This window comes from Manis javanica, chromosome 4 (genome assembly GCF_040802235.1).
Source record: "Manis javanica isolate MJ-LG chromosome 4, MJ_LKY, whole genome shotgun sequence".
NCBI classification, from domain to species: domain Eukaryota; kingdom Metazoa; phylum Chordata; class Mammalia; order Pholidota; family Manidae; genus Manis; species Manis javanica.
In genome coordinates this window covers 32,195,692-32,211,102 of record NC_133159.1, presented here as the reverse complement: position 1 = coordinate 32,211,102, position 15,411 = coordinate 32,195,692, and the positions used below count along the sequence as shown (strand labels likewise).

General features: G+C 48.1%; 1 protein-coding gene across 8 annotated transcripts in view; it reads left to right on the top strand.

The window, feature by feature from the left end:
* The window catches only part of HIVEP3 (HIVEP zinc finger 3), a 474,019-nt gene that overhangs the window by 307,052 nt on the left and 151,556 nt on the right, over positions 1-15,411 (top strand). For 7 of the 8 annotated variants that reach the window (XM_073233752.1, XM_073233749.1, XM_073233746.1 and 4 more), the window contains one exon: positions 3,060-3,140. The exons of the other annotated variant lie outside the window; for it this stretch is intronic. The gene's annotated coding sequence lies outside the window, so the exon portion shown is untranslated. The remainder of the gene's footprint in view (positions 1-3,059; positions 3,141-15,411) is intronic. 8 annotated transcript variants of the gene reach the window in all.

Sequence of the window (15,411 nt, the reverse complement as noted above, 5' to 3'; positions counted from 1 at the left end):
AGGGCTCACCTCCTGCAAATGACATGTAATCAACCCAACATCCCTCAGGGTAGGTGTGAGTGTCCTCATATTACAGATTAGGAAACTGAGGCACGTACAGGGAGGCAAGGACACAACTAGTGAGTGACAGCATGACAGTGTGAGGACTTGAATATAAATATCATCTAGAGCTCATGTTCTTTGCCACTAGTCATATGCGCTGCCCTTCCCTGGATGCAGAACCACCTGGGAAGCAGAGAGGGCTTTGAGCCTTGGGATAACCAATCTCTCTTCTCCTGGATTCCGCTGTGACCCAGGACCTGGAGTACCCAAATTCCTTGGGGCCAGAGCCCCAGCTACTCTTTTGACTTGCTCATCCATGCTTGAAGCACAGCAGTTGACCTCTTTCCAGGGACTATTTCAACCATTCAACAAACCAATAAATGTTTATTAGGGTCCTTCCACATGCAGCGGTTGCATCATGGGTAATAACTACAGCTAAACCTTACTATGTACCAGGTACTGTTTCAGACACTATATGTGGATTAGCTCATTTAATCCTCCCAACAACCCCATAGATAGCTGCTATTATCCTTTCTTTATAGATGAAGAAATTGCAGCACAGAGAGATTAAGGAATTTGTGCATGGTCCCACAGCTAATGAGTGTCAGAGCCAGAGTTTGAACCCAGGCAGTTTGGGGTCAGTATCCATATTTTTAGCTGCTTCCACATTGTTATGGTTCTCATAGTCCCTGCCCTCACAGAACTTACAGTCTCTCTTTCCAACAGGCATTTTAAAATAGCACCAAAGTGATTTAATTCAGTTTTGTTGGCTAAGAAGTGAAGTGCTCAGTGAAAATGAATGATCCTGGGTTTGTGAAGTGCTTGACATCATGGGGCCAGTGGGATGGATTCAAGGTCATGAACTGGACCTTGGTCTACTTCCCAACGTGGCCTTGAGTGCTGTAGGCCCTTGCCAAGTCTTCTCACTTCTCTGAGCCTCCATTGCTTTATTTATAAAATTGATTGTCAGTGCCTATTTTACCTGCCTCCAAGCACTTTTGTGATGGATAGAAACAAGATTGCAAAACAGGGAGGAGAAAAAATGACTAGGGAAGGGTTTGTTATTGGAGCAAAGTGAAAATTGGTCAACTTGATGAATGAATGAATAGTCCCAGCAGGCCTGCAGACTGGCTCCCTGGGTAACAAATGGCTCCATTCAGGGGATCTTTAGGGTTTTCAGGGTCCCATCAGGGCTCAATCCTTGGCCATGTCCCATGCTCCTGTCCTTTGAGTTATTTTGCATCTGATTTTGGGTGAGCTTCTAAGACTGTTTTAGAAAACACTTAATCATGCCTGTTGGGAGACAGGCCTTGTACTCCACTCTGTGGGGAAATGAATTTGGAATGGTCTTGGCCCTCAGGCTCCCAGGCTAGGAGGAGAAATGATAATAATAATAATAATAATAATAATAGTAAAATAATACCACCACCAACGACAGTAACAAGCAATTATTGAGTATCTACCACATGGAAGATATTGTGTTGAGTTTCTATATTCATCATTTGATTCTTCCATGAATTCCTAAAACAACTGTCTCATTTTACATATGAGGAAACAGATTCAGACAGGTTGAGTGACTTACGCAAGTCCACACAACTCCAATTATAGGGCTGGGTATGAACCCCAGAAGGAAGATGTGGATATGAAGAGGGTAGAAACTACTGTGTATCCTACTAGAGGGGCAGGACAGGCTTCTTGGGGTTCAGAAAGAGAAAGGAAGCAGGATGGTGGCAGTGGCGGTGATGGCGATGGTACTAGTGATGACGTTTATGACGACAATGGTGCTTGTGACGGTGAGAAGTGTGGTGAGGAGGAGGATGGCAGTGATGATAGTCCTCTGGTGTCCATTTGTTGAGCTTCTGCTTTATGCCAGGCACTGACCTGGTGCTTTCAGCTAACTCATTTCATCCCCATAACAACTTCCCAACGTCAGGACCATCATCTCTCTGTTTTACTCATGAGAACCCTGCGTTAGAGAAGGCTGAGTGGCCTGCCCGAGGGCATACATCCCATCTGAGCTGGGTATGAGCGGACCATGCCTCACGGCAGAGCTGCCGCTCTTCCCTGTACCACGGTCCCTAACCTGTGGGCCATGGGGCCAGGCATCTCAGAGACACTCCATAAGTATCTACTGATTGAATTTGGAATGCTCTCTAATGGGTCAAAACCTTAAGCCCAGAAGACATAAAGAACACATCTCAACTGAGCAGATGTGATCATTATTTAAATATATGTGATAGTGCCGTGATCACTAAAATGCAAGTTAATTATAAAGCATATGTTCATTGTGTTTTTTGTATTGTTCTTTATTTTCCCAATGAAAAGATAGTTCGTGTACAGTTAGGAGGAGTTTTGAAACATATTGTCACACAAAAGGAGTCTCTTTGCTGAAAACAGTGGGAAGCATCTTGCCACCGTGCATGGTGTCACGCATGGCATCGAGCATGGCATACATGAAATGCTTTGCCCAGTGTCTGGCACAGAGATCACTCAGAGGAGGGATGGTGGGGATTGGGAGCCTGTGGCATTTGTCCTGGATCTGTGACTTTCTTACTAGAATGAGCTGTCACTCAGTGACTTCGCCTCTGTGAGCCCTGACGCAGGTGTAGAATAGCTTTCCCAAACAGCTGTTGAATGCTTGTGTGAACGTGCGAATAATGAAAGAAGGAACGAGTGAATCATGGTGACTGGTGCTCACGACACCCATGGGGATGCTTTTCTCAAGGCGTACTTGAAAGTGAGAGTTTCTGGGCCTGAGAGTGGAAATAGTGCGCAGGAGCTGCTGACTTCAGACTTCCTGCTCTGTGAGTGGGGTGTGAGCCTGTGGACATCCCCGGGGGTCCCTGATCTGGACCCTGTGGTGAGGACCCTGTGAAGGAGAGGTGGTGGCTGGAACCTGGCCCTGAGACCGCTCTCAGCGAGGCTGTTCTCACCATTTTTGGGTGCATTTTTCAAACTTAGATGAAAGTTGACAGATGGCAGTGGTATGATATTCTCACTTTCTCTACTTCCCACAGGCCTCCCTCCAACACAATTCTCTAAGCTCTTAGACATCTCTGACACATCTCGGCCATGAGACCGTGGCTGGCTTCTGGCAGGTAAGCTCCCCCTGGCTCTGCCCTGCACCCCAGGACACAGAGCGCTCTCTACACAGTCCGAAGGCCACTGGGCCATGTTTGTGGCTGGTAGGTAGGTGGGGAGGACTTCAGCCTTGGTAGGAGAGTGGGGCCTGATACTCTACTTAGACTTAAGGAAAAATCTACGAAACATCCCGCTGGCATTTCTGCAAGCGGCAGCATGTAGCGATGGGAACACAACCTGGGATGGAAGCTGGGGAACCGTTTCTGACCCCAGGTCTTCCACTACTGCTTGGGAAAATCTGAAGCAAGAACCTCTTTTTCTGAGTCTCTGTTTCCCTGTCTGAAAAGTGAGTGAATGGGACTCAGAGAATGGGCCATAAGCCAGCTGTTCCAGGCTCTGGCCAATGCCCGGGGATGGAGGAGGGGCAGTGGAGACACCACTACAGCTGTGTAACACTTCCCTAGGACTCAACTCATGTTTGCTTGCTCCATGGACCTCACATCTATAGAGAGCCTGGACTGGGCTGTGTGTGCCCATGTGTGTGCGCATGTATGCATTTGGGGGCAGGCACTGTGTCGCCTCTAGCAAACTCTGCTTGAAGTCAGACTCAGACATGGACGGTCACCAGCCCCACACCCACCTTCTCGTGGCTGGACAGTACACCGCAGTCACTGTGGCTGCAGTACCCATATGAGAAGGGCAGTCTGCCCACATGCTGAGAGCATGGGCAGGCCTGAGGCAGAATATGACTGGGGGACCAGGTTCACTGAACAGCGAGGCCTCCCTTAGAGCAGGAGGGAGTGTGGAGCCAGAACTTGCGGGCAGGTCTATGGGGCAGGCTGCCCAGGGAATGAGGCCTAGAGGGTGCGAGGCCCAGAGATGAGTGATGCAAGTCTTTCCTATTAAGAATCTTCTCATCCGAAGGAGATGATGTGCAAATAGCCACAGTACAGGAAACCTGTGAAGGCAGGCGGGGCCTGTTCTGTCTGGGTTTGGTTGTGGGGTGGTTCAGGGAAGACCATTTGAGGGTGACCCTTGAACTGGGCTTTTAAGGATGAATAGAAGTTCACCAGATTAAAAGTGGAGGGTATTCTAGGCTGAGGAGACAGCAAGTACAGAGGTGGAGTGGCTGGGATGTAGGCACAGAGAAGGAGTAGGTGAAAGCAAGGCTGGGAAAAGTAGGCAGGCCTTTGAATGCCATGCCAAGGGGCTCCTGCTGGGCCCTAGCTGATCAAGGAAGGGAGGTAGACGACTCCGTGGTGCCAAGAGAGGCCTCTAGGCCCTGGGGAGAGGCCAAGAGCTAAGAGGAGGTTCTCATGTTAGAACCTATGGAACCTGAACAATGGGGCCCTGGGCAGGATGCCCCTTGCTGAAGGGTCTGTGGCCCCACTGCAGCCTTGCAAGTCTCCTCATGCAGAGCCCTGCAGGCTCTCTGGGGTCCCTGTCCTGTGCCCAGTCTTCTCCAGTAGAGTACTGCTGGGCTTGCCATCAGAACCCCCTCTTCCATGCTGCCCAGCTCCCCTCCTCCCTGCCCTTCCCCAGGGTGGCACCCTTGAAGCAGTCAGTGCCATTATTAAGGTCCCTTTCAGCCCTCTTCTCTCCACTAAATCAAGACAAGGTGGCCCCTGCCCTTGTTTTCTGTGTGACTGGTAATTCTTCATAATTTTATACTTCTACAGTTTCATCTCCTGGCAGAACTTGAAACGCTTTCACATCTGTAGTCTCACAGGAGAAAGAGTGGGCTTGGGGGCCCGAGAGCACTGGCTTCCAGCCCTGCCCTGTCGTTCCCAAGGGGAGCAACGTAGTAGGTCTAAGCCCACAGGTTCATCTCTAAACTACCTGCCTCTCCGAATCTAATGCCAGAGCTCCTGTGAAAGGCCAGCTCACTGGGTGCCAGCCAGCCAGCGCTTACCTTCCATGCTTCTCTGCCAGCTCGTGTCCCCGTCATGAAGCAGCAGCCACCAATGAGCAGTGGTGGCCTAGACAGGCCCTGTGAGTTTTTTGGTTCAAAAGGGAGCATGAAGAGTTAGCATCTGTGCCTTAGCAGCCAGGCAGGACAATTGGCTTGATTTTCCTTTGAAATGTTCATTTAGCAGAACTTTCCTGACACCCTCTCTGCTCCAGGCACTGGTGGACACTGGGGGCCCAGAGGGGACATGGAAACAAATAAATAACAACTGCAAGAGAGGAACAGCACTGTGGAGAAGGGGGCGTGTGAGCTGGCCCTGGGAGGGTGGAGGGATCTTAGGGGTTTGTCAAATCAGGAGGACTGCAGGAAGTGGGTGAGGGCATTCCAGGCAGGTGGACCAGCATGTGCGAAGCCATAGCCATGGGAAACAGCCTGGCGGCGCAGGGCATTGATGGTGATGTTCTGATTACTTGCCCTGCTCTCTGTCACAAAGAAGCATTCAAGGAAGCCCAGAGCCTGCTTCTTGTCAGTTGGGGAGAGTCACACCCAGGGCTCAGATTCACGGTTTAGGAAGAACATCATTGAGTTCTTTGATAAGGCTGGCAGTGCGCAGGCAGCAAGGAGCTTCCGAGGCTTTTCTTGGTTGGAGTTGAGGGCATGTGTTATCCACAAACCTGAAGTAGTCCTGGGGATGTTCTTGCTGCCTTTGTGCTGAGATTTGGGACAGAGAAGAATAAAACTTGGTCTGTATCCCAAGGACAGAGAGGGAGGTGGACAAGCCCCAATGCCCATGCTACATAGCTCTGATGCTCTACTGGGGGGCAAAGTGCTGTGGGATCATCGAGGAGATAGCAGCCAGACAGCAGGGGGCATCATAAGGAGGGAATCTGAGCCAGATGATAATAATAGTTATAATAACTAATAATTATTGAGCACTTACTGCATGCCAGGCACTATTCTAAGGGCTTCATGTGGATTTATACTCCATCTGCACAACAACTCTATAAGGCAGGTACTGTTACATCGTCGTTTACAGGTGAGGAGAACTGATGCACAGAGAGACTGAGGAACTGTCCCAAGCACACACAGCTGAGAAGGGGCCTTGTCAGGTTGAGCCCAGGCAGGCTGGCCTCAGAGTCCATGCCTGAATGACCTAGGGTAGTTTAAGCACTAAGCCCCATCTAAAAACTAGAGACACTGACAGTGTTGGGACCATGTCTGTGCTCTAGCACGTGGAGGCACTCAGTAAAAATGTGTTCACTAACAAGAATGCAGAAATGTATGGATGAACTAAGCCCTGAAAGAGCTGGGGCAGAAAATGGGGGTGGGGGCAGGCACTCCAGAGGTTGCAGCTGGGGCAAAGGCCCCCGGTCCAAGCACTTGGTGTTACCTTGAGGCACTGCCAGGTCTGGAGCTCTGAAAGGCTGGAGGGGACCAGATAAGGGAGAGTCTGAATGGCAGCCTCTCTGGCTCATCTTCCCTGTTCCGAAGGCCTGACACTTGCCCACCTTCCTCTGAAGTCCTGCCCTGCCTGCCCCACATCAGGAAAGGGAGGTCGCTGTGCTATTTGTGTCCCCACACCACTATTTGTCACCCATTCCCTCAAAGGCTTCTGGCAGTAGTCTCCCCAGAAGCAGGAGGGGCATACATCACTCAGTAGGGGCTCAGGAAAGATTCAAAATTTGCTCCTGTAAGAGATTGCTTTCTGGATATTTGAGACTTCAAGGAGCAGGTGTTTTTCAAAGACTGTCTTCAAGCTCAGTGGACTATAGATGGAAAATGGGGTCTGGGACTTTGCTCTGGGGCTTCCTAGCTGGGCACCCTTGGGTAATCAATTCAATTCTCTGTACCCCAGTTTCCATTTCCATAAAATGGGGATAAAAAAATGACTACAGAATTAAAGGGGGTCAGGTGTAGGGAAACTGCTCTCTGGGATCAGTCTCAATGAAAAGTAATTTCTCAGCTTCCTGCTTTGCTTCTAGGGCCTCAGTTTCCTCCATAAAATGAAGGTTTGAAGAATGTTGATCTCTAATGCCAGCAGCCTTGACATTCTAGGATTCAAAGCTGCCAACACCAGTGGATTAGGTTCATAAATCTATTTACACACACATAGATGCTATACGCCTTAAGCATAAACAATGTGATCATTTTTATAAACACAAAATACATGTTAAGTTATATTTAATATATAAATATACAACTTACAACTTCTTTGGTTGTGTTTCCTTGTGCCTACAAAACTGATACATACGTGGTGAGAAAATGTTGACAAGGACAGGAAAAGAAAAACTGCACCCACTATTCCACATTTGAGACTGAGATAGCCTCTTAGATATTTAGTGAATTCGTCTTCCACATTTTTTCTCTGCACATACACAGATTTTTTAAATATGTATTTGGGATTAGAGTCTGCATTCTATCTTTTAAATCAAACTGAGCTATTGAACCTGGCCTCTGGGCAGGGCTGTCATCCCCGAGCCCGAGAGGAACCGGAGGCAGCTGCTGCCACAGCTGTTGTGTGCCTGCTCCCCCACTCCCGCCTGGGTGGCTGGCCGGAGGCATTTGACCTTCGGATGGTCTGCATCTCTGGCGGGTGCACATTTTCTACTAATTTTAGCTTGGGCTCTCAGGCCTGCTGGCTTTGGGGCCCACACATAATGGATGCCTTGTGTAGACAGCTGCCAATGGTGCAGGAGGCAGGGTCCCACCTTAAAATGTTCCTCAGGGCCCGCAGTCCTCTGCTGTCAGAGAACAAGCTGGCTCCCTGTTCCTTCCCCCACCAGGAAGGGGCCTGTTGATGTTCATGGCCCAGCAGGCTGGACGCGGTAGGCAGGTGGCCCCCCGAACACATGGGTGATTGCTTCTCTGGATGGGGTCGTGTTTTCACAGGCTGTGCTTTTCAGCTGGAACAGCTGAGAGAGACTTCCTAAGAAATTGCTGGGTGTTGCTTCCCAGCAGGGCAGCGGGGAGTCTGAACTGGCCCTGCGGGAGCCTGGAGAGCCTATTGGAGCTCACCTTAATGCTTTGCCCGTGTCAGGTATGTGCAAATGTACAATGACCTTTGATACCCCATTTTGTCCCGATGGCAGCCCTGTGCATTGGGTGACAGTATCTCAGTTTACAGGCAAGGGAACTGAGGCTGAGAAGGGAAAGTAATTTGCTCAAGGTCACCCACAAGTCAGTGGCAGGAACTCAAACTCAAAAGGAATGTGGGGGTCTTTCACTCCAAGTCCAGGGGGCTCTCCGTTCCCTGGTAACATATAGGGGAGCAGTTCAACCAGCTGCATGGCCGTCCGCTCTGTGTTTCCTTATATTGGTATTATTTCTCCAAACGAGATACTTTAATGTTCATCTTAAAAATCACGTATGTTTATTGAAAATAAATACACCTAGTTGGCCTGTTTCTAAAGCACAATCTGATCATGGGGACTCTTGCTTCAACTGCAAGGCGACTGACTGCTCACAGGATGAAGCCCGCATGCCTTAGCCTGATGTCCAACCCCCACAACTTGCCAGTGCTGGACACCCACCTCCCCCTGCCCATCTAGGCTCCCTCAGCACTTAGCATCTCTATCATGGCACCTAGGTAGGACTGGGACATTTTCCTTAGTATCTGCTTCCTGACCAGAATGGAGCTCCCTGAGGCAGGAGACCCGTGGGCTGCTCATCTCCACGTCCCTGGGGCCTGCCCAAGGCCAGACAGTGTCAAGCCCAGGAAATGTTTTGGCCCCCAACTCACATGAGAAACTGGAGCTTTAATCCAGGCTTAGAAATATGCCAAGGGCTGCCCAGCAGCTGCCAGCCCAATAAGGAAGCGGCTGCTTGACTGGACTTCTGGGAGGATCCTGCTGGGCCAAGTAAAGAAACTCCAAACCTGGGTAGGCTGGGAGGAAGAAGTGGAAGGGCATCCCCCCACGTGGGCTGGAGACAAACGCCTCCCCCCATAGCAAATCTACCTATGCCATCCCTCTGCTCCCCAGTTCCCATGGCAACAATATGGCTTGTGTCATATGTCCCCAGCCCAGACAGTGACCCAAGTCTGATGTTCTTCAGAAATAATCCATAGGCATCGGATGCTGCTCTGAGGAAGAAAAGTTCTCCAGGGACTATCTAGACTCAAGGAGGACAGGGACCTTGCTCTCCAATGTCATACGTAACTCCTCTCTGGGCTGTGGTCCCTTAGCGTCCCAGGCTATGGTGCTCTGGATGTTATGATGTGAGAGGCCAGGCCTTCAGAGTCCTACAACGTCAGCTCTGGTGAGTCCTGCCACTTACTGGCTAGGGGCTCCATCCCTCTGAGCCTCGGTTTCCTCCTCTGCACAATAGGACTAGTGATACCAACTTGCAATGTTGTTGTATCTTAAAGGAAACTAATTTTCAAAATGTCTAGCAAAGCAGCAGGCTCACTGTGAATGCCTGTGTTCCTTCTGGAGGGCTCTCAAAGCCTCAAGAGTCTCCTGAAAAGGGCCCAGGCTGCTCGCTGAGAGTGGCAGTCTCCGGGGAGAGGTGCTAGGGCATGTGGCTCATGGCCCATCAATCTAACAGCAACCACTTCTCCGATTCTCACATGGTCTTAGGGGTTAGCCGAGGAAAAAATGGAGGAGGAAACTTTTATTTCTAATGAAAGTCTCTGGAGAAGTGGATTTTGTGATACAGTCATTTCCCTTCCCTGTCAGCTTTCTAGGAAGAAGTCTTTCATTCATTCGTTCATTCAGTTATTCATTCATCCCATAACCATCTCCATGCCCTTGACTGCCTGCCAGGTACGGCAAGAGAAACGCGAGCAGGCCATGCAGGGACCTTGCCTTCCAGCAGCCCAGCGTCTAACCAGTAACTGTGATTCAGGGTGAGAACCGGTGAAATGAAGAAGGCCTCATGTGATCATTCTCTGCAGGGTTTGCTGGGAAAGTTTCCATGAGGAAGGTGACACCAAAGTGAGCCAGTTAGAAAGCATTAGAAGGAAAAAACTAGTCTCCAAAGAAATAGGAGCATAAAATAGCCAAGGATAAAAGAAGGTATTGTGAACTGGTTTATGAATTAAACATCTAAATATATAATATATATTAGAGACAGAAAAGCAGATGATTCCTAGCATGTTATAAAGACAACCAGCTGGCTATCTGTAGAAGAAAAAAGGAATAAAACCAGATCCACACCTCAGTCCTTGCACCAAAGTAAATTCCTAGGTGATAAAAAAGCATGAAACCATAAAGGTACTAGAAGAAAAAAAATAAGGGAGTATTTATGTCATATTGGATGGAGAATGCCTACTTAAATATGAAACTGAATCCAGAATCATGAAAGAACATAGCTACCAAAAGCCCCATAAGCACAAAACATAGTAACTGCCTGTGTAAGAAGGCAGCAGAGCACACTGGTCAAGAATGAGGGAGGTATCAGAAGTCAGAAAGCCTGGCTTTAAGCTGTGTGACCCTGGAAGTTACTAAATATCTCTAAGCATCAGAGTCCTCCTCTGTAAAGTCCGCATAACAATAATATCACTTTCACAGGCTTGTTGTGAGGCTTAATATGATAATACTTAGAAAACTCTTCCACAAAGATCTGGGCCCATAGTAAGTAATGAATAAATGTTAGTTATTGTCACCAATAAGAATGTTCAACATAGTATTGTTTATAATAGCAAATGATGGGAAACAACCAACTTGGCTATCAGTAGGGAGCTAGCTGTTCATTAATAATTGAAGAAATGCTCCCAGAGATGCAGCCATCTGGAGACCTGTATTTATGGGCATGGAAAGATAACTTTGACATATGAATATAAGAGTTTTTTAAAGTTGTCAAAAAAGTATGGAAGATATGTTCCTAAATGCATAAAAGTATACATCTGTGTATCTAGAAAAGTATAGTTGATTCTTGTTAATCACAGTAGTTGTGTTCTATAAAGTCCCACAAATCCTGAATCAGTGAACACTAAACCATTGCCTCTGGGGAAATACAGCATTAGGTTCCTGCAAGCCTCTGGTCATAGCATTCTTGCCAACTGATCAGTCTATAACCTTATTTTATGTGTATTCTGTCAAAAACACCTTACTTGCTATGTATTGTTGATTCATTAATGTTGAACTCATGGCCAACAGCACATTAACTCATGACTGAGGGTAGCTTATCTAACACATGTATTTTCTCTGTAAGGCACAAGACAGGGAAATCACCAACAGAAAGCACAAAAATGAAAAAAAACAGTCACTAAATAGACTGTTAAAAGGACACTTGTTTGTATCTAAGAGCTGAAACAAGAAGGCAGCGTCGCCTTTCTCAGCCCCAGCTGGAAACATGCATGAGCTTTATGAAAAACTCAAATTTTTTGCCACTCTACTCATGACAGCCAATGACCATAAAAACACCATGAGTATTGGTTTGGGGGTTACAAATAAATTTCAGCAAGTAGGTGAAATTTGCAAATATAGAATTCATGAATAATGAGGATTGACTCTATGTAAAAAGGTGATCGTGTTAATAATAGTTATCTGAGGGTCAGCGTTTAAGGTGTTTTATCCCCTTCTTCTTTGTTCACAGAATGCTTTATTATTTTTTAGTGAACATGTATGAGTAAAATCAGTCAAAGCAATAAGTTCTTTTTATTTTGGCAAGAAAAATTTGTCCCCAATGGCATTCCATCATCAAGATAAAAGTCAAACTCCTTAGAATTAAAAAACAGCTAATAGTTTTATCTATTGCTTATGGCATGCCACACAGATTTCTAAGCCCTTTACATAGGTTAATTCACATACTTCTCACTAAAAGAGATAGGCACTATTAATATCTTCACTTTACAGGTGCAAAAACTGAGGCAAAGTGAAGTCGATAACTTGCCCAAGGTGGATAACTTGCTGGTGAGAGGCAGAGTCCAGATCTAAACCCAGGCAGACTGCTCCAGAATCCATGCTTTCAACCTAAATTCTGTGAGCTCCCGCTCAGTGCCGCTCAGCCTGGCACTGGATTGCAGAGATGCCCAGGAGAATCTGGCCAGACCCTTGTCTGGCTTCAATCTAGATTGAGGGGAGCCACAGGGATGCACCAGGCCCTGTGGATTCTTGCAAGAGGAGCCTTACCAGCTCAGCCTGGGGCTCAGAGAAAGTGGTGCTAGCCAGCACTCCTGGCCCCCACAGTCTGGCTCCCCTTCCTTTCTCACCTCCTCTCAGGCAAACCCTCCTGCCCACCAGGGCATCCCACCCCAGCCCCATCCAACCACATCCTTGTCCTTGAGCCTGCCCTGCCTTCATACTCAAGGGCCTTCTGCTCATCCCCCGAGGCTCAGCTCAAAAGCTGTCTTTCTCCAGCCATTGGGAAGAAGCAAGGGCTCCTTCTCCTGAACCACCCTCTGTTTTTGAACTACATGGCCATTATCTCTACTCACCTGTCCATCTACCCCCCTCTAATGAACTTGTCTCAGAGCTCTTTGTATCCCCAGCACCCAACACATTGCCTGCACATTTTATCTATCAATACAAGTGTGTTGAATGAATAAGAGGACAAACGAATGGGAATACCTCCGATCTGAGACCTCCAGGGATCGAGGCCGATTGGGTTGCAGCAGGCTTGTCGGTGAGGGCTGCCAAGGCTCTGGAGGACACTGGAGGGCTGAACGGCCTGCTGGGAGCCTCTGTGGCCGCAGGATCAGGAGGCAGAGCTGACAGACCAGCATCAGCCAGGGTGTGGTTTCTGTGGCCTCTGTAAACCTCCCACCCTAGAGGGAAAGACTAAGAAAGGTCCCATTCAGCTTCTCTTAGCATTTCCAAGGGTAAGGATGGGGTTCGGATTGGCTGGGCCAGGGACATCTTTTCTAAAATAGCTTCATGCATATTCAACTGCTCCTTGAAATAGTCAAGTGGCTATTTTAGGCAGCTTCTACTCAGATGCCCACGCATAATGGCATCTACCTTGAGCATGTAAACCAGCAAGAAGCAAAGAGAAGGGGATGGGAGGACAATATTAGGAGGCTTTTGATGGGTTCTTACCACTCCTCCCCCACCCCTTGGTTTGTTTTCCTCTCAGGGACTCTCTTGCATGAAATTGAAAGTCATGGTTACTATGACAACTCCCTGGGGGAGGTTTCCCATCCAGTGACCTCACCCACCCGGATCTCAGAAAGCTGCTGCACCAGGGCAGCCGTAACTTGTGGCCCAGTCACACAAGTCAGTTCGTTTACTCCTTAGAGACTCCCTCAGTACCCATTTCCTCGTGGTTCACACACAGTTCTCACAGATGAGAAGTGGAGCCCCTGGGAAGGCAGTGGGAGGTGAGACCCTAACAGCAGTGGGTTGAGGTTACCACAGGCAATCCCACAGTAGGGGTACAGAGAGACAACTCCGAAGGAAACATGTTTAACAAACATGTACGGAAACATCAGTATGTACCCTGTGCTGTTGGCTGCGGAAAGAAATAAGATGCAGGTCCTGAAATGTGTCCCAGGTGGTAGGCATAGCACATGCAAAGGGACAAAGGTAGAAACAGAGTCTGTTTGGGGAACTCCCAGCTCAGTGGCTGGAGTGAGGTGATGAGGAGGAGGAAGAATGTTGAAGGAAGAAGAAGGGGTCCAGGAGCCATGTGACTGGAGGCTGTGTCTAGAAGAACTCTCCAGGGCCGTGTTAAGGCCAACCCACCCCAGTCACGTCTGCAGGCCTCCTTGTGTCATAACAGAACAGTGATTACAAGAAAATGAGATTACGTTAAAAGCTTCACAGTGAGGGGTGTGACTATAAGAATGAGTTAAAAGCTCATTCCAGCTTCTCAGGAGATATATTGGAAAAATGAAATTAAGGGAGAATGGAAGCCTGGGTCCCAGCAGGAGGGCTGGGATGGGGAGGGCCTGACATAGGAGCCTGGGGCTCAGCTGCATGTCACCACGAGATTGTTTACTTTCTATGCCTGAATTTATATTCACGCTGTTGCCCCCTAGTCACCCAGAAAAGGTTCTGTTGTGCTGTGTTCAGGGCACTCTAAGGAAGGCAGTAAAGCGTGTGATACCTTTTAGAAAGACAGTCACTCAGAGGGTCTGGATGAGAGCAATAGATGAAACTTAAAGAGGTAAGCTTCAGCTCCCTGCAGCACACCTGGCCAGCATGGGCAGACCGCACAGGACTGCTCAGCTGGCTTCTCTGAGGGCTGCAGGAGCCATGAGCAAGAATCCTGATGCCCAGAGGTGGCTGCATCTGTCTGTCCTGTTCACCCCCTGTCATCCCTCCATCTGCATGCCGCTTCCTTATTTTTTGTTCATTTCTTCATTCATTCATTCAGTTGGAGCTACAGACTGGAAAAACATTGGCATAGATAATGGTTTCTTTGCTGGATTTTCAGGGATCTGTGAACACCCTGAAATTATAAGAGAATGAGTGCATAACCTGTGTTCATTTTCTGAAGGGAGAGCGCATGGCTTTCTGCAGATTCTCAAAGGGGCAGGTGACCCAAAAAAGGTTAAGAACCACTGACAGAGATGGGAATTGTTTTATTTTAAAACACATGATTTAACCTTTTGGTAGGCAAGCAGGGTGAGGGAGTGCCAAGTGAAATTCCCAGTTCTGCGCTGAGGCAGCTCAGATGATGAAGTGGCACTGGAGATTCTGCCAGTGTCCCTAGCATCACTGGGAGTCTAGTTAGTGTGTGTGCACACTACAGTTCAGCTGGGCCCAGAGGCCTTCTGAGCATCAAGGGAAGACAAGAGCCTGAACCTAAGACCTTGTTTCTCTGTCTTCCCAACAACAATCTCTCTGCAAGGTCCCTTTCCAGCCTGCACTTGTCAGAAAGTGAGAAGGCCCTTCTGGTTTGGGTGAATTAAGAAAACTGGAAAAAATCTGAGAAAGGAGAAAGCATATGAGCTGGAGTTGCAGAGGTCTGGGTACTGAATAAGGCTTTGAAGGGAAGAGGCAGCTGAAGTTTATTGATCGGTTATAAAAGTCAGGTTGGGTCAACCCTTGTCTGGAAGGCCTCCAGTGGCTTCCTGTCTCTGAGTGAAAGCCAGATGTCTTATAGCTGTCTTCACAGCCCCAGTGATGGGGCCAGCAATGACTTTTCACACCCTGCATCCACATGGCCAGAGGGATGCAGTTGCTGTTCCCTCTGCAGGGATAAATATGCATATGGTTCACGCCCTCACTTCTTTCAGATCTTTTCTTAAATGTCCCCTTCTTGAAGTCTTCTTTGGCCCCTATTGAAAATGGCAAAGCATTCTCCTGCCACTACCCCATTTCCTGCTTTGCTTTTCTTGATAAAAGCACTACCATCTAACTTGCCATTGTATATGTATCGTTCCCAGTGCCTGGGACAGAGCCTGGCCCATCATACATGCTAAATTAATACTGCTGGAATAAATGAATCGATTCCTACCATTCCCTGAGCTAATTGTGGTAACATCCTGTAAT